Source organism: Bombina bombina, chromosome 1, assembly GCF_027579735.1.
Source record: "Bombina bombina isolate aBomBom1 chromosome 1, aBomBom1.pri, whole genome shotgun sequence".
Lineage (NCBI taxonomy): Eukaryota > Metazoa > Chordata > Amphibia > Anura > Bombinatoridae > Bombina > Bombina bombina.
Genome location: NC_069499.1, coordinates 354,300,234 through 354,323,046, shown reverse-complemented (window position 1 = coordinate 354,323,046; position 22,813 = coordinate 354,300,234). Strand labels below are relative to the sequence as shown.

The 22,813-nt window shown below is 38.5% G+C and overlaps 1 protein-coding gene across 1 annotated transcript in view; it reads right to left on the bottom strand.

The window, feature by feature from the left end:
* Window positions 1-8,039, bottom strand: part of LOC128645314 (peroxisomal N(1)-acetyl-spermine/spermidine oxidase) — a 147,452-nt gene extending 139,413 nt beyond the window's left edge. The window contains exon 1 of the mRNA XM_053698208.1: window positions 7,921-8,039. The gene's annotated coding sequence lies outside the window, so the exon portion shown is untranslated. The remainder of the gene's footprint in view (window positions 1-7,920) is intronic.
* Window positions 8,040-22,813: the final 14,774 nt, after the last annotated feature.

Below are 22,813 nucleotides of genomic sequence, written 5' to 3'. Positions count from 1 at the left end.
ATACTTAAAGGGACATGAAACCTAAAAAATTTCTTCCATGATTCAGTTAAAGAATACAATTTTAAACAACTTTCCAATTTACTTCTATTATTTAATTTGCTTCCTTCTCTTGTTATCCTTTGCTGAAAGGTTTATCTAGCAAGCTCAGGAGCAGCAGAGAGCCTAGGTTCTAGCTATTGATTGGTGGCTGCATATATAATTGATTGATTGGCTCACCCATGTGTGACGCCATCTTGGATGACGTCATTTAAAGGAACGGTCATTCCTCGGGTAGTCATCGGTCTGGATGGATGCTCCGCGTCGGCTGGCTTCAAGATGGACCCGCTCTGCTCCGGATGGATGAAGATAGAAGATGCCGTCTGGATGAAGACTTCTGCCCGTCTGGAGGTCCTCTTCTGCCCGATCGGATGAAGACTTCTGCCCCTCTGGAGGACCACTTGTGCCCGGCTGGGTGAAGACGTCTCAAGGTAGGGTGATCTTCAAGGGGGTAGTGTTAGGTTTTATTAAGGGGGGATTGGGTGGGTTTTAGAGTAGGGTTGGGTGTGTGGGTGATGGGTTTTAATGTTGGGGGGGGTATTGTATTTTTTTTTTTACAGGTAAAAGAGCTGATTACTTTGGGGCAATGCCCCGCAAAAGGCCCTTTTAAGGGCTATTTGTAATTTAGTATAGGGTAGGGAATTTTTTTATTTTGAGGGACTTTTTTATTTTATTAGGGGGATTAGATTAGGTGTAATTAGTTTAAAAATTTGTAATTATTTTTTATTTTCTGTAATTTAGTGGGGGGGGGTTCGTACTTTAGTTATTTAATTTAATTGTAATTAATTGTAGTTAGTTTAGGTAATTAATTTAATTATAGTGTAGTGTTAGGTGTAATTGTAACTTAGGTTAGGGTTTATTTTACAGGTAAATTTGTATTTATTTTAGCTAGGTAGTTATTAAATAGTTAATAACTATTTAATAACTATTGTACCTAGTTAAAATAAATACAAAGTTGCTACAATGTAATTATTAGTTATATTGTAGCTAGCTTAGGGTTTATTTTACAGGTAAGTATTTAGTTTTAAATAGGAATAATTTAGGTAATAATAGTAATTTTATTTCGTTTTATTTAAATTATATTTAAGTTAGGGGGTGTTAGACTTAGGTTTAGGGGTTAATAAATTTAGTATAGTGGCGGCAAAGTTGGGGGCGGCAAATTAGGGTTAATAAATGTAGGTAGGTGTCAGCGATGTTAGGGACGGCAGATTAGGGTTTAATAATATTTAACTAGTGTTTGCGAGGCGGGAGCGCGGCGGTTTAGGGGTTAATACATTTATTTAAGTGGCGGCGATGTCCGGTCTCGGCAGATTAGGGGTTAAAAACTTTATTTAAGTGTTTGCGATGTGGGGGGGGGGGGCTCGGTTTAGGGGTTAATAGGTAGTTTATGGGTGTTAGTGTACTTTTTAGCACTTTAGTTAAGAGTTTTATGTTACTGCGTTAGCCCATAAAACTCTTAAAGGGCCACTGTAAGTAAATATTTTCTATGCCTGTTACTAACTAACTACCGCAAATACGCTTTTTATCAATAGCATTTCATTAACATATCTCTACTATCATATCAGAAATCTTGTCTGCAAATTTAATTGTTTTCCAAACCCACTCCGTGGGTATCCTTTGCTCTGTACCAATCCGTTTACAATACCTAGGTTTCAAAATGGCGCTTTTAATACAATTTCATTGGTTTAAGTATTTTGAACACGCAGTGCTGAAAATAGTGGGCATGATAATGTGACATCATCGGGGAATAAAAGATATAACTTTTATAACGTTATGAAACTTTGTTTTGGAGAAAATATAGGTCAGTAGGTTTTAATTAATGTTTATTAACTTTAATATGTTAGTTGTTTAGCTTAAAAATTATAACAGAAAGTAATCCTTTAACTAATGACTTTTAAAAGCGGTAGGAGTCTTGACAGGAGAGGGTGTACCGCTCACTTTTTCCAAGACTCGTAAAATCCCATTAAAAAGATAGGATACGCAATTGACTTAAGGGGATTTGCGGTATGTTAAAATCGTGGAAAAAAAGTGAGCAGTACACCTGTACCTGTCAGACTCGTAATACCAGCAGGCGTTAAAAAGCAGCATTGGGACCTCTCAACGCTGCTTTTTACGGCTAACGCAAGACTCGTAATCTAGGAGTAAGTTTTTATTCTGTCAGTTCTGGGCATGAACAAATCTGACTCCCTGTTATCTAGTCGATTCACTAACCTAGAAGTTTTATGACATTAGGCTAAGATAAACCTTCCTGCAAAGGCCTTCTCCTTCTTGTAGGGCTGTGACAGGAAGCCCAAATGTAGTGTGAAAAATAAATAATAGGTAAAATCCTTTGAAATACATGAATAATACATATTGCAATGATTTATATTTAGTATAAGCAACTGCTTAGTGCTTTTTTTTATTACAAATATTAGAACCGACTGTTTAACATCCTTTTAAATCCCGAAGATGATGGATTAAATATTTGATTGTCAGCGGTATTTCCTTAAGTGTCAGATCAACGTCTAGATTACGAGTCTTGCGTTAGGGTAAAAAAGCGTTGAGAGGTCCCAACGCTACTTTTTAACGCCCGCTGGTATTACGAGTCTGGCAGGTACAGATGTACCGCTCACATTTTTCCGCGACTCGAGGATACCGCAAATCCCCTTACATTAATTGCGTATCCTATCTTTTCAATGGGATTTTCGTAATGCCGGTATTACGATCTTGGAAAAAGTAAGAGGTACAGCCTCTCCTGTCAAGACTCCTACTGCATTTAAAAGTCAGTAGTTAAGAGTTTTATGGGCTAACGCCGTAACATAAAACTCTTAACTAAAGTGCTAAAAAGTACACTAACACCCATAAACTACCTATTAACCCCTAAACCGAGCCCCCCCACATCGCAAACATGTAACTAAAAATTTTAACCCCTAATCTGCCGACCGGACATTGCCTCCACATTAATAAATATATTAACCCCTAAACCGCCGCATTTCCGCCTCGCAAACACTAGTTAAATATTATTAACCCCTAATCTGCCGGCCCTAACATCGCCGACACCTACCTACATTTATTAACCCCTAATTTGCCGCCCCCAACGTCGCAGCCAATATACTAAATATATTAACCCCTAAATCTAAGTCTAACCCTAACCCTAACACCCCCCTAACTTAAATATAATTTAAAATAATCTAAATAAAATTACTACAATTAAATAAATTAATCATATTTAAAACTAAATACTTACCTATAAAATAAACCCTAACGCCTAAATTTAAAGTTCTGCGTTAGCCGTCAAAAGCAGCGTTAATGGCTCCTAACGCTGCTTTTTACCGCCCGTTGGTATTTAGAGTCAGCCAGGAAAGGGTCTAACGCTCACTTTCCAGCCGCGACTTGTCCATACCGCAGATCCCCTTACGTCAATTGCGTAGCCTATCTTTTCAATCTTCCTAACGCCGGTATTTAGAGTCTTGGCTGAAGTGAGCATTAGACCCTCTACCGACAAGACTCCATCTGCAGAAAAAAGTCAGTAGTTAAGAGCTTTCTGGGCTAACGCCCTAAATTGGCTGTTCCGATCAGCCAATAGAATGCGAGCTCAATCTGATTGGCTGATTGGATCAATCTGATCTGATTGAACCCAATGATTGAACTTGAATCTGATTGGCTGATGTTGTGGGCAGCAGATTAGGGGTACATAGGTATAATGTAGGTTGCGGCGGTGTCCGGAGCGGCAGATTAGGGGTCAATAATAAAATGCAGAGGTCGGCGATAGCGGGGGCGGCAGATTAGAGGTTAATAAGTGTAAGATTAGGGTATTTAGACTCGGGTACATGTTAGGGTGTTAGGTGCAGACTTAGAAAGTGTTTCCCCATAGGAAACAATGGGGCTGCGTTGGGAGCTTAACGCTGCTTTTTTGCAGGAGTTAGTTTTTTTTTCATCCCAAACTGCCCCATTGTTTCCTATGGGGAATCGTGCATGAGCACGTTTTTCAAGCTAGCCGCTACCGTAAGAAACGCTGGTATTGAGAGTTGAAGTGGCGGTAAATATGCCTCTATGCTCCCTTTTTGGAGCCTAACGCAGCCCTTCAGAGAACTCTAAATACCAGCGTTATTTAAAAGGTGCGGGGGGAAAAAACACGCGTAGCTAATGCACCCCTTTGGCCGGAAAACTCTAAATCTAGCCGTATGCTAGCTACAATATAACTAATAGTTACATTGTAGCTAGCTTAGGGTTTATTTTATTTTACAGGCAACTTTGTATTTATTTTAACTAGGTAGAATAGTTATAAATAGTTATTAACTATTTAATAACTACCTAGCTAAAATAAGTACAAAACCTGTAAAATTAAACCGAACCTAAGTTACAATTACACCTAACACTACACTATAATTAATTTAAATCCCTAAACTAAATACAATTAAATACAATAAAATAAAATAAAGTACGAAAAAAAACAACAAACACTAAATTACAGAAAATAAAAAAATAATTACAAATTTTAAACTAATTACACCTAATCTATCACAATAGCAAAGCATGATTTACATGATACCCATAATCCCCATGTAGAAAAATAATTATAACCATTTTCCTATCAGAAACAGGTCAAATATGTTCTTCTGCATGTGTAACCATGATATTTCACCCATAATCCCATGTATAAAAATAATTATAACCATTTTCCTATAAGAAACAGGTCAAATGTGTTCTTCTGCATGTGTAACCATGGTATTTCACCCATAATCCCCATGTATAAAAATAATTAGAACCATATTCCTATCAGAAACAGGTGAAATGTGTTCTTCTGCATGTGTAACCATGATATTTCACCCATAATCCCCATGTATAAAAATAATTATAACCATTTTCCTATCAGAAACAGGTCAAATGTGTTCCTCTGCATGTGTAACCATATTTCACCCATAATCCCCATATATAAAAATAATTATAACCATATTCCTATCAGAAACAGGTCAAATGTGTTCTTCTGCATGTGTAACCACGATATTTCACCCATAATCCCCATGTATAAAAATAATTAGAACAATATTCCTATCAGAAACAGGTCAAATGTGTTCCTCTGCATGTGTAACCATGATATTTCACCCATAATCCCCATGTAGAAAAATAGTTATAACCAAATTCCTATCAGAAACAGGTCAAATGTGTTCTTAAGCATGTGTAACCATGGAATTTCACCCATAATCCCCATGTATAAAAATAATTATAACCATATTCCTATCAGAAACAGGTCAAATGTGTTCTTCTGCATGTGTAACCATGATATTTCACCCATAATCCCCATATATAAAAATAATTATATCCAAATTCTTATCAGAAACAGGTCAAATGTGTTCCTCTGCATGTGTAACCATGATATTCCACCCATAATCCCCATGTAGAAAAATAATTATAACCATTTTTGCTATCAGAAACAGGTCAAATTTGTTCTTCTGCATGTGTAACCATGATATTTTACCCATAATCCCCATGTATAAAAATAATTAGAACCATATTCCTATCAGAAACAGGTGAAATGTGTTCTTCTGCATGTGTAACCATGATATTTCACCCATAATCCCCATGTATAAAAATAATTATAACCATTTTCCTATCAGAAACAGGTCAAATGTGTTTTTCTGCATGTGTAACCATGGTATTTCACCCATAATCCCCATGCATAAAAATAATTAGAACCATATTCTTATCAGAAACAGGTGAAATGTGTTCTTCTGCATGTGTAACCATGATATTTCACCCATAATCCCCATGTATAAAAATAATTATAACCATTTTCCTATCAGAAACAGGTCAAATGTGTTCTTCTGCATGTGTAACCACGATATTTCACCCATAATCCCCATGTATAAAAATAATTAGAACAATATTCCTATCAGAAACAGGTCAAATGTGTTCTTCTGCATGTGTAACCACGATATTTCACCCATAATCCCCATGCATAAAAATAATTATAACCATTTTCCTATCAGAATCAGGTCAAATGTGTTCTTCTGCATGTGTAACCATGATATTTCACCCATAATCCCCATGTATACAAATAATTAGAACCATATTCCTATCAGAAACAGGTCAAATGTGTTCCTCTGCATGTGTAACCATGATATTTCACCCATAATCCCCATGTAGAAAAATAGTTATAACCAAATTCCTATCAGAAACAGGTCAAATGTGTTCTTCTGCATGTGTAACCATGATATTTCACCCATAATCCCCATATATATATAAAAATAATTATATCCAAATTCTTATCAGAAACAGGTTAAATGTGTTCCTCTGCATGTGTAACCATGATATTCCACCCATAATCCCCATGTAGAAAAATAATTATAACCATTTTTGCTATCAGAAACAGGTCAAATTTGTTCTTCTGCATGTGTAACCATGATATTTCACCCATAATCCCCATGTATAAAAATAATTAGAACCATATTCCTATCAGAAACAGGTGAAATGTGTTCTTCTGCATGTGTAACCATGATATTTCACCCATAATCCCCATGTATAAAAATAATTATAACCATTTTCCTATCAGAAACAGGTCAAATGTGTTCTTCTGCATGTGTAACCATGGTATTTCACCCATAATCCCCATGTATAAAAATAATTAGAACCATATTCTTATCAGAAACAGGTGAAATGTGTTCTTCTGCATGTGTAACCATGATATTTCACCCATTATCCCCATGTATAAAAATAATTATAACCATTTTCCTATGAGAAACAGGTCAAATGTGTTCTTCTGCATGTGTAACCATGATATTTCACCCATAATCCCCATGTATAAAAATAATTAGAACCATATTCTTATCAGAAACAGGTGAAATGTGTTCTTCTGCATGTGTAACCATGATATTTCACCCATTATCCCCATGTGTAAAAATAATTATAACCATTTTCCTATGAGAAACAGGTCAAATGTGTTCTTCTGCATGTGTAACCATGGTATTTCACCCATAATCCCCATGTATAAAAATAATTAGAACCATATTCCTATCAGAAACAGGTGAAATGTGTTCCTCTGCATGTGTAACCATGATATTTCACCCATAATCCCCATGTATAAAAATAATTAGAACCATATTCCTATCAGAAACAGGTCAAATGTGTTCTTCTGCATGTGTAACCATGATATTTCACCCATAATCCCTATGTATAAAAATAATTAGAACCATATTCCTATCAGAAACAGGTTAAATGTGTTCTTCTGCATGTGCAACCATTATATTTAACCCATAATCCCCATGTAGAAAAATAGTTATAACCATATTCTTATCAGAAATTAAAATTTTCCTTGGCATGTGTAACCCATAATCCCCATGTTTAAAACATCTATTCACAGGTTGCTATCAAAACAGGTTAAATGTGTTGCTTTGCACATACATGTACTATATTAAATTAGTAATGTAGTCCCACAAAAGTATTTTTCTATTATATTATTTAATGTGATTCCATTATACAACTGTATATATGTCAGCAAGTGAATAGTTAAACATTTGCAACTACTGTTTGCAACTTAGTATCAAGCAGTGCAGAAAAGAACAACATAATTTGAGTTACAGCAGAGTCATTACCATGAATGTGTGTAGAAAGTATAATGACATCTAGTGATAGTGTTTAGCATTGCAGCCAATCATCCCATCATCCCAATCATCCCAATATGCAGTTTAGTATGTCCCTATAAAATAACTTAACCTACAACCTCAAACGCATACAAACAAGAAGGCGTGCATTCAAAGCACTTCACTTTATGTTTTAAAATACGACATTGCAAAATTATATTTTTGTTGGTAAAGCAATGACAACAATGAGACCAGACTTTCTACTAAAGTAAATGACTCTTCCAACATGCACTTCACCGGAACTACTAATAAAGTATGTTCTCACCTGCCGTTTCCATTATGCATTAAAGAGCGCATAGCCCGCAGGGAAATGTAGTTTTTTGGGTTTTTTTTGCTCCTAATGCTAAATCTAGCAAAGTAGTCTAGCTGCAGACTGGAGCTCCACTCTAGACAGGAAACATGTGACCTCCACTGACTCTAGACAGGAAACCTGCACTCAAAGCTTTTTTTTTTTTTTTTTTAAATCAACTTTAATGTAACAAACAACCTATAGACAATCATTCTGAAAACGAAACATTTTGCAGCTTTCTTGTTCTTCTTAATGTGCACTCACAGTGGTTTATGCTGATTGTCATTTATAAGGTAACCACTGTGAGTGCACATTAAAGTGAAAGTAAATCCTCGCGTTTTACAAACGCTAGGATTTACTATTAAAACAAATAAAGGGCACTTTCATTCATGAAGTATAAGATACTTCAGGTAGAAAGCTCCTTTATTTGATTCAATCGATCACTGCTCTTAGCTCCTACAGCAGAGCATGGCTAAAATACATTTTGGATAAGAGGTGACATTTTCACCTCTTAGCCAATAGCAGTGCAGTAAATACGGCTCCCATGGGCGCCAAGTCGGATTTACCGCACGGCTATTGGCTAAGAGATGAAAACGTCACCTCTTAGCCAAAAAATTTTTTAGCCGTGGGCTGCTGTGGCAGCTAAAAACGGCGATCGATTTAATCAAATATAGGAGCTTTCTACATGAAGTATCTTATACTTCATGAGTGAAAGTGCCCTTTATTTGTTTCAATAGTAAATCCTAGCGTTTGTAAAACACTAGGATTTACTTTCACTTTAAGAAGAACAAGAAAGCTGCAAAATGTTTCGTTTTCAGAATGATTGTCTATAGGTTGTTTGTTACATTAAAGTTGATTTAAAAAAAAAAAGCTTTGAGTGGAGGTCACATGTTTCCTGTCTATAGTGGAGCTCCAGTCTGCAGCTAGACCCTTCTCAAATCTAGACTGTAGTTTGTGCGACGGCTGATGACAGCATTACTGCCGCTAAGCATTACGGGATTTGTATTTTTCTCGTTTAAGGGGTTATCCACCTTTACACTACCTTACAATTTACATAACATTAGGTTATTCGATGTTTGTGTCGTTGTTTTTTTTTTTTGCAAATAGATCACTGTGCTTTGTTTAGTTGCTTTGCGTGTTTAGGCGGTCTGACTGATTTAAATATTTTATAAAAATACATATGTGGCATTTAAATGGTGAATCACTAAATCGTCTTTTTTATAAATACATATTATATACATGTAATCTATAGTACCGAGTATTGAAGGTTAAGCAGTCCTTACAGCCAATTCTTTAAAGCAAACGTGTATCACATTTTCAGTTATAATGGTTTACTATAATATGTTTGGTTCTGATTACATTTTCTTGCTGTTGTGTTAACCTTGAATGGTCTAGTCACAGACAGTGTACATGGCAATTTGCTTTTTATCCATAATTACAATTCACGTGCCACTTGAAATAGATGCACCTCGCTAATTTTTCTTACATGATTGAAATAATGGGTACAATTTAAAAAAAAAAAACTTTTTGTTATCCTTTATTGAAAAGCAGGTAGGTGTGCTCAGGAGCATGCACATATGTGTACCAACATAGGGGTAGTTTAGATTGAGGTAGTAAAGTTTGGAATCTGAGGGTAACATTAAAATTCTCCATAGACTTTATTGGAGATAAATGTTTTTATCACCAGTTTCCAAACTTTTCCACATCATGGAAACCAGGCCATTGGCAGCAAATTAGCTAGAATACTTTTAACTGCTGCCACGTAGTGCGCCAAACACATATACCTAGGTATTCTCTTTAACAAACATACACTGAAGCACATTTCATAATAGAAAAAAATTAGAAGATTTTCTTAAATTGTATGCTCAGTATAAATAATTAAATTAAAAAAGTTGTGCTTCATGTACCTTTAAAGGGACATTATAGATATAAATATATGTTCTATTTTGTTAGAGCACGTCATTGTATCACTAACAAAGCTATGGGTTGTGCAACTAATGCTGCTGATTGAATCAGCAGTTTCCACTATCGACCAGCAAAGCTCTGTGGGTCTTGAGCAGTACTTTAGCTATGTGTTAACCTCTTTGAGTGGGTTAAACACATAGCTGTGCAGCATCGCTAGTGATAAAATTACATGCTCAACAAATGTGGGCATTTAATTTTATCACTATAATAGCCTTTTAAATATAGTTTACTTCAACAGCAGCTCTATTGAGTCTCATCGTTTTAGTTACTTTTTAATTTTCCTTTTTAACCCTATGCTGCCATTTCACACCCATGTGCTAGAGATGTTTTAGTTGTTTCACCCTCATTGCATTTACACCTAAATTTCAACTTAGTTTTACCCAAGACATTATACCTTGTTTTTTTTTTAGCAGATCAAGCACTTTCAGAAAATTACTAGTTTGTAGACTTGGCCACACCCCCTTAAATTTAAAGTCATGCCCCTCAGATGGCTCTACATTTATACACTAGTCCCACTGTTCTTTAAAAAAAACTAAATTAAAAGGGAACTTAAGGAAATTAACTAGGTTTCCATATATTCATATTCTTGATATCAATTAAGCATTCATATTTCCAGGGAATACATTTATATCTATATCTAAATATATTGTTTTTTCCCATATGCCATCATTAATTTTCCTGTTCACAATCTGTCTCTCATTCTGAGGAAGCTGAATTGCTATTTACCTGCTGTCATGCCCCATAAGCATTTATGTAGCAGCTCTTGGGGTGATCCATACACTGCCTAACTTGACAGCCTATCAAGTTAGGCATTCCATTCATAACTACCATGCTGCAATCCTTCATACCGGGCCAGTAATCTTTTAGAGCTTGCAGGGCCAAGCTCTGAACAGCGGTGCTGATGTAATCTAACAACCAGGCCCACTGCTGCACCACCTGGCCCTGCAAGCTCTAAAATATTTTATAAAAGATTACTGGCCTAGTAATGAGGAATGGGGAGAGCAGGTAGGGAAGAAGTTCAGTCCCCTCGCTGAAACCGCTGTTTAGTGAGCCAGAACCAGATCTGCATCTAACATAGGTCCCAGCAACTTCCCCTTTGCAGCTGACAGTGCCCTCCCCTGTAGAAGTCTGTCAGGCATCCAGCACAGTGATCTTCTGTGTCCACGTTTACAAGGCTAATGCCAGGACCACGGTAATGTGTTTCCCAGCTCTCCAGCAATTCCCTCTCAGTGCTTCTGCTAACAGCCTTCCAAGCACTGCTCTAGCAAATTAAAAAGGGCAGTGAGCAGAAGCACTGAGAAAGCACAATGGAATGTGCAGGGGGTCACTTGGACATGACAAATTATATGCAGGGCAGCAGGGACCATGTTATTGTCAAATATAACTCTTCATTTAACAGATCCAACACTGAGTAAGTCCCATACTTACCGCTCTGCACTGTGCTTTACTGGCCCCCATGGAGGAGGTGGCAACAACCTGCCGGTCCTGTGTCATTATGGTAGAAGTACCGGAGTTGTAAAGCCTGCAAAATGTGTAATCCCACTCTCCTAGGCTGTCACCCAATGGGACGTTAAGAGCCCTTTGTTTTGTTTTTTTCAAGGATGTTTGTTCCTAAACGTCTATAAGGAAACAATGGATGATGTCAGAAATTTCTTATAGCAGCAGACAGAGCATGCGTAAAGTGCTCTAAGTCAGGGCAGATTTAAAAAAAAAATCCCATTAGATTTATCTCTTGATAGTATTTTCAAAGATTTTTTTCTTTATTTTTTTTTTGCCCCTTTGACCAAAAACTTGTGGGATGTTGCTCCTACTGCCCCAATGGAGCAACCTCCACTTCTCTTTCATGTCAAATACCTGAAAACAAGAAATTTTATTTTTAATAAATTTTAATAATATGTTTTACTGTGTATGTACTGTAAATATTTTACATTCCAATGTTCTTCACATAGGAGAGAATGTTTTATGTATTTTTAAATAGATATTCCTATATATATATATATTCATATAGATATATAGGTATAGATATATATTTTACAAAAAAATATATCATCATTTATATATAGAACTATATATTTAAAAGTAAATATAACATTTTCTATATGAAGAATATTGGAATGTAAAATATTCATAACTACCTTTGGGTTAGCGCAGTTGTCTAATTCGTGTCAGGTTAGCGTGCTCACTCACTCAGCATAACAAAAAAACATGAAGGGGAAAAAAATTAAAATAGTTGTGTGAAAAATTATCATATAGAATTTTTTAAAAATATCTATTTTTACATTTCCTTAGTTCTTTCATGGATCTATGGACCCTAACATCAACAACAAAATGAGGCTAGTAGTTATTGCTAGATTATTATAATTTTTACTGTAACAATCACTTGATAGCTATAAGAAAATTAAACCCCATATTTGAAATGTGGCACCTCATTCTTTTAAATGTGGAGTTTTATGATATATTTTTATGGTGATGGGGTAATAAAGGCCTCTTAAAGGGACAGTCTACACCATCATTTTTATTGTTTAAAAGATAGATAATCCTTTTATTACCCATTTCCCAGTTTTGCATAACCAACACAGTTATATTTATATACTTTTTACCTCTGTGATTATCTTGTATCTAAGCCTCTGCAAACTGCCCCTTTATTTCAGTTCTTTTGACAGACTTGCAGTTTAGCTCCCAGATAACTTCACGTGCATGAGCACAGTGTTATCTATATGAAACACATGAAATAGCACCCTCTAGTGGTGAAAAACTTTTAAAATGCATTCTGAGAAGAGGTGGCCTTCAAGGTCTAAGAAATTAGCATATGAACCTCCTAGGTTAAGCTTTCAACTAAGAATACCAACGCCTAGATTTAGAGTTTTGCGGCCAAAGGGGTGCGTTAGCTACGCATGCTTTTTTTCTGGCCGCACCTTTTAAATACCGCTGGTATTTAGAGTTCACAGAATGGCTGCGTTAGGCTCCAAAAAAGGAGCGTATAGCATATTTACCGCAACTTCAACTCTCGATACCAGCGGTGCTTACGGGCACTTTTTTTTTTACAAACATTAGAAAAATATTACAACAATTTTAAACTAATTACACCTACTCTAAGCCCCCTAATAAAATAACAGAGACCCCCAAAATAAAAAAATGCCCTACCCTATTCTAAATTACAAAAGTTCAAAGCTCTTTTACCTTACCAGCCCTGAAAAGGGCCCTTTGCGGGGCATGCCCCAAAGAATTCAGCTCTTTTGCCTGTAAAAAAAAAACCATACAATACCCCCCCCTAACATTACAACCCACCACCCACATACCCCTAATCTAACCCAAACCCCCCCTTAAATAAGCCTAACATTAAGCCCCTGAAGATCTTCCTACCTTGTCTTCACCTCACCGGGTTCACCGATCGGTCCAGAAGAGGGTCCGAAGTCTTGATCCAAGCCCAAGCGGGGGGCTGAAGAGTGACGTCCATCCTCGGGCTGAAGTCTGGATCCAAGCAGCAAATGAAGAAGTCCATCTTCGGGAAGAAATCTTCATCCTATCCGGGCAGAAGAGGACATCCGGACCGGCAAACATCTTCATCCAAGCCGCATCTTCTATGTTGTTCCATCGGATGACGAGCGGCTGATCTTGAAGACCTCCGGCGCGGATCCATCCTCTTCGTTCGACGTCCAACTGAAGAATGAAGGTTCCTTTAAGGGACGTCATCCAAGATGGCGTCCCTCGAATTCCGATTGGCTGATAGGATTCTATCAGCCAATCGGAATTAAGGTAGGAAAATTCTGATTGGCTGATGGAATCAGCCAATCAGAATCAAGTTCAATCCGATTGGCTGATCCAATCAGCCAATCAGATTGAGCTCGCATTCTATTGGCTGTTCCGATCAGCCAATAGAATGCGAGCTCAATCTGGCTGATCGGATCAGCCAATTGGATTGAACTTGATTCTGATTGGCTGATTCCATCAGCCAATCAGAATTTTCCTATCTTAATTCCGATTGGCTGATAGAATCCTATCAGCCAATCGGAATTCGAGGGACGCCATCTTGGATGACGTCCCTTAAAGGAACCTTCATTCTTCAGTTGGACGTCGAACGAAGAGGATGGATCTGCGCCGGAGGTCTTCAAGATCAGCCGCTTGTCATCCGATGGAACAACATAGAAGATGCGGCTTGGATGAAGATGTTTGCCGGTCCGGATGTCCTCTTCTGCCCGGATAGGATGAAGATTTCTTCCCGAAGATGGACTTCTTCATTTGCCGCTTGGATCCAGACTTCAGCCCGAGGATGGACGTCACTCTACAGCCCCGCGCTTGGGCTTGGATCAAGACTTCGGACCCTCTTCTGGACCGATCGGTGAACCCGGTGAGGTGAAGACAAGGTAGGAAGATCTTCAGGGGCTTAGTGTTAGGTTTATTTAAGGGGGGTTTGGATTAGATTAGGGGTATGTGGGTGGTGGGTTGTAATGTTGGGGGGGTTATTGTATGGTTTTTTTTTACAGGCAAAAGAGCTGAATTCTTTGGGGCATGCCCCGCAAAGGGCCCTTTTCAGGGCTGGTAAGGTAAAAGAGCTTTGAACTTTTGTAATTTAGAATAGGGTAGGGCATTTTTTTATTTTGGGGGTCTTTGTTATTTTATTAGGGGGCTTAGAGTAGGTGTAATTAGTTTAAAATTGTTGTAATATTTTTCTAATGTTTGTAAATATTTTTTTATTTTTTGTAACTTAGTTCTTTTTTATTTTTTGTACTTTAGTTAGTTTATTTCATTGTATTTATTTGTAGATATTGTATTTAATTAATTTATTGATAGTGTAGTGTTAGGTTTAATTGTAACTTAGGTTAGGATTTATTTTACAGGTAATTTTGTAATTATTGTAACTATTTTAGCTATTAAATAGTTCTTAACTATTTAATAGCTATTGTACCTGGTTAAAATAATTACAAAGTTGCCTGTAAAATAAATATAAATCCTAAAATAGCTACAATATAAATTATAATTACATTGTAGCTATATTAGGATTAATATTTATTTTACAGGCAAGAATTTAGCTTTAAATAGGAATAATTTATTTAATAAGAGTTAATTTATTTCGTTAGATTAAAATTATATTTAATTTAGGGGGGTGTTAGTGTTAGGGTTAGACTTAGCTTTAGGGGTTAATCCATTTATTACAGTAGCAGCGAGATTCGGTCGGCAGATTAGGGGTTAATAATTGAAGTTAGGTGTCGGCGATGTTAGGGAGGGCAGATTAGGGGTTAATACTATTTATTATAGGGTTATTGAGGCGGGAGTGAGGCGGATTAGGGGTTAATAACTTAATTATAGTAGCGGTGCGGTCCGCTCGGCAGATTAGGGGTTAATAAGTGTAGGCAGGTGGAGGCGACGTTGAGGGGGGCAGATTAGGGGTTAATAAATATAATATAGGGGTCGGCGGTGTTAGGGGCAGCAGATTAGGGGTACATAAGGATAACGTAGGTGGCGGTCGGCAGATTAGGGGTTAAAAAAATTGAATCGAGTGGCGGCGATGTGGGGGGACCTCGGTTTAGGGGTACATAGGTATTTTATGGGTGTTAGTGTACTTTAGAGCACAGTAGTTAAGAGCTTTATGAACCGGCGTTAGCCCAGAAAGCTCTTAACTACTGACTTTTTTCTGCGGCTGGAGTTTTGTCGTTAGATTTCTAACGCTCACTTCAGCCACGACTCTAAATACCAGCGTTAGAAAGATCCCATTGAAAAGATAGGATACGCAAATGACGTAAGGGGATCTGCGGTATGGAAAAGTCGCGGCTGGAAAGTGAGTGTTAGACTCTTTCCTGACTGACTCCAAATACCAGAGGGCGGTAAAAACCAGCGTTAGGAGCCTCTAACGCTGGTTTTCACGGCTACCGCCCAACTCTAAATCTAGGCCCAAGAGAACAAAGCAAAATTGGTGATAAAAGTAAATTGGAAAATTGTTTAAAATTGCATGCCCTATCTGAATCATGAAAGTTTATTTTGGACTAGACTGTCCCTTTAAATATAAACTCCCAAAATAGAAGCAATGTTTAGAAATATTTATCATTATTTTTTATTATTATTTAAATCTTTATTTATAATTAAAAAGTGATACATTAAAGCAGATCTATAATAGCATATACATTATTTTTTTCAGATCTTGAAAACAAACAAAATTCACCACAGAAAAAAAATAAAAAACAATACAATATAGATCAATTAAAAAAAAAACAATTTCAATAATGTTTCTACTGTAATATCCCTTTAGGGTATGTATGTATCTATGCATATACATCAGTATATTTATTTTCTTTTTCATTTTCCTTAAACCTATTCCTTCGAGCTAGATTTGCTTGGAGAGGGAAAAAAATAGCATGCAAATACAAAATACATATGCCATGTTTATTGCATTATCAACCCATGATACCCTCCCGTTCAGTAGCCGCCCCATCGCCTCCAGGTCCCTCCATTAGTTTTTACTCTAAATTGTAAAGTTGGCTAATTCATACTAATTTCTCTTATGGGTATAAAATGTGTTTCTGAATGTTCTTTTCTTGACTGGGAATAAACATCGCATTTTTTAATACATTTCCTTACTTGTCTTTCTGTCACAGGTTTCTCATCATATTGCTCAAGTATCATTTGATTATAAACAAGCGCAAGCAATTCCATTAATTTAGGAGCTTTTTATGTTTCCATATATTAAGAATTAAGTTCCTAGTAAGTTCCTAGCAGGATGGATTACAACATTAATCAAATTTATATCTAAAGAGCCTTTATGATGAGAAAATAAAAAAATATATAATATTGATCTAGAACAATATTATGACCCAGAATTTTTTTAAGCCAGCATATTATTTTATTCCAGAACATCTTTATTTCCGTACATTGCCAGAAATAATGCTCCAGATCTGCTTGTCTACTAGAACACTTAAACAGTTTAATTTGGGATTGATCATCCACTTATTCATAAGTGCTGGCGTCAAATATACCCAATATATTATCTTCAGATGTAATTTTTTTATATTTGTAGAGCATATGGTCTTTTTAGCATTCAAAATAGAGGACTTGGTTGTATTTTAATTTACTAAAGTGTACCCTTTTGACTGCCACTTTTCGGCGATGAACGTCACATTATTTAACCTTCTATTTCTAGGATAGTTTTATACCATTTAGAGAAATTAAAGTTCCCACTTTTACACCTTCTAAAGCAGTGTTTCTTAAATCCAGTCCTCAGGACCCTTAACAGGACAGATATTAAAGGACCACTAAACCCAACATTTTTCTTTCATGATTCAGTTAGAGAATACCATTTTAAACAACATTCAAATTTACTTCTATTATCTAATTGGTTTTATTTTTTAGATATCCTTTTCTCTTGCAAGGTGTATCCAGTCCACGGATTCATCCTTTACTTGTGGGATATTCTCATTCCCTACAGGAAGTGGCAAAGAGAGCACACAGCAGAGCTGTCCATATAGCTCCCCCTCTAGATCCACCCCCCAGTCATTCTCTTTGCCGGCTCTAAGCACTAGGGTCTCTCTACGGGAGGGTAAAGTGAATGTGGTGTTAGAATTGTAGTTTTATTATCTTCAATCAAAAGTTTGTTATTTTTAAATGGTACCGGTTTGTACTATGTACTCTCTGGCAGAAAAGAAGATGAAGAATTCTACTGAGAGGAAGATGATTTTAGCATGTTGTAACTAAAATCCATTGCTGTTCCCACACAGGACTGAGGAGTACCAGAAAACTTCAGTTGGGGGGAACAGTTTGCAGGCTTGACTGCAATGAGGTATGTTCAGTCATTTATTTCTAGAAAAGACTGAGATAATGCTAGAAGACTGACAATATCCCCATGTGGGGAGGGTAAGCTATGTTCTGAGACTTAGTAAAGAATTGAATTATGCTGGTTGACACTAACTTAGGGCAATCGATTATTTTACTTAAGAAATACTTGTTGGGAGACACTTTTAAAACACTTTTGAGTACTTTCTGGGGTTATTATCCACATGGCTAAAATTTATTCACTTAGAAGTGATTTTTGTAGGCCTCATAGCTCCGGAGTGGAGTGGGAGGGGCCTAATTTCGTGCCTCAGATGCACAGTTAGAATTGAAAGACAAGTTCATGCTGCTTCACATGGAGGGTCCTGCTGCTGTTTGAGGGCCTAAAAGAAGCTTCATTCCCCCAAAACTGATCCCTAAGGGCAGGTAGGGCCACAGCAGTAAGCTGTGGCAAGGTGCTGTAGTAATTTAACCGGTTATTGGCTTTAGGCTGTTCCGGTTTGGGCATTAAGGGGTTAATCGTTTTGAAACTTGTGGTGCAATCTTATTAAGGCTTTAGGTACATACTGTGAAAATTTCAAAAGGATTGCTGCATTTTTCACTGTTTTGTAAAATTGTGTGGTCTTTTTTACCTCTTAAAGGCACAGTAACGTTTTTTCAAATTGTGTATTTTATTTGTTTAAAGTGATTTCTAAGCCTGTTTGTACATATTACTAGTCTGTTAAACATGTCTGAGACCAAGCAAAGTCCTTGTTCAATGTGTTTAGAAGCCATGGTGGAACCCCCTCTCAGAATGTGTCCCAATTGCACCAATGTGTTTATACACTTTAAAGATCATATTGTTGCACTTAAAAATGTGGCCCTAGATGATTTTCAGACTGAAGGTAATGAGGATAGTCCGTCTACCTCTCCCCATGTGTCACAACCAGTTACACCCGCTCAAGCGATGCCTAGTACCTCTAGTGCGTCTGCCCCTATTACATTGCAACAACTAGTGGCAGTCATGGATAACTCCCTTGCGGCCTTCCTATCTAAACTGCCAGTTTTTCCTGCAAAGCGTGATAGCTCTGTTTTAAGAACAGATTATGAGCAATCTGAAGCTTTGGTAGCCTTATCTGATGTACCCTCAAAACGCTCTGAAGTGGGAGTGAGGGACTTGATGTCTGAGGGAGAAATTTCCAATTCAGGAAAGGTTTCTCATCAGGCAGATTCAGATACATTAGCATTTAAATTTAAATTGGAACACCTCCGCGTATTGCTCAGGGAGGTATTAGCTACTCTGGATGATTGTGACCCTATGGTGGTCCCAGAGAAATTGTGTAAAATGGACAAGTACCTAGAGGTCCCTGTATACACTGATGTGTTTCCGGTCCCTAAGAGGGTTGCGGATATTGTTACTAAGGAGTGGGATAGACCAGGTGTCCCTTTTGTTCCCCCCCCATATTTTTAAGAAAATGTTCCCCGTAACTGACCCCATGCGGGACTCGTAGCAGACGGTCCCTAAGGTAGAGGGGGCTGTTTCTTCGCTTGCTAAACGCACAACCATACCAGTTGAAGACAGTTGTGCTTTTAAAGACCCTATGGATAAAAAGTTAGAGGGTTTACTTAAGAAAATTTTTGTTCAACAAGGTTTTCTTCTCCAACCTATTGCCTGCATTATTCCTGTAACTACTGCAGCTGCTTTCTGGTTTGAGGCGCTGGAGGATTCGCTCCAGACGGAGACCTCATACGACGAAATTATGGATAGAATTAAGGCTCTAAAGCTGGCTAATTCTTTTACACAGATGCCGCTTTGCAATTAGCTAAGTTAGCGGCAAAAAATTCAGGTTTCGCCATTATGGCGCGCAGAGCGCTTTGGCTCAAGTCATGGTCGGCCGATGTGTCGTCAAAATCCAAATGATTAAATATCCCTTTCAAAGGAAAGACCCTTTTCGGGCCAGAATTGAAAGAGATCATTTCAGAAATCACCGGGGGAAAGGGCCATGCTCTCCCTCAGGACAAGCCCTTTAAGGCTAAAAACAAAGCTAATTTTCGTTCCTTTCGTAATTTCAGGAGCGGTCCCGCTTCAGCCTCTACAGCTGCAAAGCAAGATAGTAACGCTTCACAGCCAAAGGCAAGCTGGAAGCCTTACCAGGGCTGGAACAAGGGTAAACAGGCCAAAAAGCCTGCTGCTGCTACCAAGACAGCATGAAGGTGTAGCCCCCGATCCGGGACCGGATCTGGTAGGGGGCAGACTTTCTCTCTTCGCTCAGGCCTGGGCAAGAGATGTTCACGATCCCTGGGCATTAGAGATTGTTTCCCAGGGATATCTTCTAGAATTCAAGGACTCCCCTCCAAGGGGAAGGTTCCACATTTCTCGTCTGTCCACAGACCAGACAAAGAAAGAGGCGTTCTTACGCTGTGTAGAAGAGCTACATACAAAGGGAGTTATATACCCAGTTCCAATTGCAGAACAAGGACTGGGTCTTTACTCAAACCTGTTTGTGGTTCCCAAAAAAGAAGGAACTTTCAGACCAATCCTGGATCTAAAAATTCTAAACAGATTCCTCAGAGTCCCATCCTTCAAGATGGAGACCATTCGGACAATCTTACCTATGATCCAGGAAGGTCAATATATGACTACCGTGGATCTAAAGGATGCGTACCTGCATATTCCTATCCACAAAGATCATCATCAGTTCCTCAGGTTCGCTTTTCTAGACAAGCATTACCAGTTCGTGGCTCTTCCATTCGGGTTAGCCACTGCTCCCAGAATTTTCACAAAGGTGCTAGGGTCCCTTCTGGCGGTTCTAAAACCGCGGGGCATAGCAGTGGCGCCTTATTTAGACGACATCTTAATTCAGGCGCCGTCTTTTCACAGAGCCAAGTCTCACACGGAGATTGTATTGGCCTTTCTGAGGTCTCACGGGTGGAAGGTGAACATCAAAAAGAGTTCTCTGTCCCCACTCACAAGGGTTCCCTTCCTAGGAACACTAATAGATTTGGTAGAAATGAAAATATTTCTGACGGAGGTCAGAAAGTTGAAACTTTTAACTACTTGCCGAGTTCTTCATTCCATTCCTCAGCCATCTGTAGCTCAGTGCATGGAGGCAATCGGATTAATGGTAGCGGCAATGGACATAGTCCCTTTCGCTCGGATACATCTCAGACCACTGCAACTATGCATGCTCAAACAGTGGAATGGGGATTATGCAGATTTGTCTCCTCAAATACAGTTGGACCAGGAGACCAGAGATTCTCTTCTCTGGTGGTTGTCTCAGGGAATATGTTTCCGCAGACCAGAGTGGATCATTGTAACGACCGACGCCAGTCTATTAGGCTGGGGTGCAGTCTGGGACTCCCTGAAAGCTCAAGGCTTATGGTCTCGGGAAGAATCTCTTCTCCCGATAAACATTCTGGAGCTGAGGGCGATATTCAACGCGCTTCAGGCATGGCCTCAACTAGCTGCGGCCAAATTCATCATATTTCAGTCGGACAACATCACGACTGTAGTTTACATCAATCATCAAGGGGCAACAAAGAGTTCCTTAGCGATGAAGGAAGTAACCAAAATAATCAGGTGGGCGGAGGATCACTCCTGCCATCTCTCAGCAATTCACATCCCAGGAGTAGACAACTGGGAGACGGATTTCCTGAGTCGTCAGACCTTTCATCCAGGGGAGTGGGAACTCCACCCGGAGGTATTTGCCCAGCTGACTCAGCTTTGGGGCACTCCAGAGTTGGATCTGATGGTGTCCCGTCAGAATTCCAAACTTCCTCTCTACGGGACCAGGTCCCGGGACCCCAAGGCGGCATTGATAGATGCTCTAGCAGCGCCTTGCTCCTTCAATCTGGCTTATGTTTTCCCACCGTTTCCCCTTCTCCCTCGTCTGGTCACCAGAATCAAGCAGGAGAAGGCTTCGGTGATTCTGATAGCGCCTGCGTGGCCACGCAGGACTTGGTATGCAGACCTAGTGGATATGTCATCTGTCCCACCATGGACACTGCCAACGAGGCAGGATCTTCTAATTCAGGGTCCGTTCAAGCATCCAAATCTAATTTCTCTACGTCTGACTACTTGGAGATTGAACGCTTAATTCTATCAAAGCGTGGTTTCTCTGAGTCAGTTATAGATACCCTGATTCAGGCGAGAAAGCCTGCCACCAGGAAAATCTACCATAAGATATGGTGGAAATATCTTTGTTGGTGTGAATCCAAGGGTTACTCATGGAGTAAGATTAGGATTCCCAGGATATTATCCTTTCTCCAAGAAGGTTTGGAGAAAGGATTGTCAGCTAGTTCCTTAAAAGGAAAGATATCTGCTCTGTCTATCCATTTACACAAGCGTCTGGCAGAGGTTCCAGACGTTCAAGCGTTTGCACAGGCCTTAGTCAGAATCAAGCATGTCTATAAACCAGTGGCTCTGCCATGGAGTCTAAATCTAGTTCTTTCAGTTCTTCAAGGGGTTCCGATTGAACCTTTACATTCCATAGATATTAAGTTGATATCTTGGAAAGTTTTGTTTTTGGTAGCTATTTCTTCTGCTCGAAGAGTTTCAGAATTATCTGCCTTACAGTGCGATTCACCTTACCTGGTGTTCCACGCAGATAAGGTAGTTTTGCGTACCAAACCTGGTTTCCTTCCTAAAGTGGTTTATAATAAGAATATTAACCAGGAAATAGTTGTTCCTTCTCTGTGTCCTAATCCTTCTTCGAAGAAGGAACGTCTGTTGCACAATCTTGATTTAGTTCGTGCTCTAAAGTTCTATTTGCAAGCAACTAAGGATTTCAGACAAACATCTTCCTTGTTTGTTATATATTCTGGTAAGAGGAGAGGTCAGAAAGCGACTGCTACCTCTCTCTCCCTTTGGCTGAAAAGCATCATCCGTTTGGCCTATGAGACTGCTGGCCAGCAGCCTCCTGAAACTATTACTGCTCATTCTACCAGAGCAGTGGCTTCCACATGGGCTTTTAAAAACGAGGCTTCTGTTGAACAGATTTGTAAGGCAGCGACTTGGTCTTCACTGCATACTTTTTCAAAATCTTACAAATTCGATACTTTTGCTTCTTCGAAGGCTATTTTTTGGGAGAAAGTTTTTGCAAGCAGTGGTGCCTTCCGTTTAAGGTACCTGTCTTGTTCCCTCCCTTCATCCGTATCCTAAAGCTTT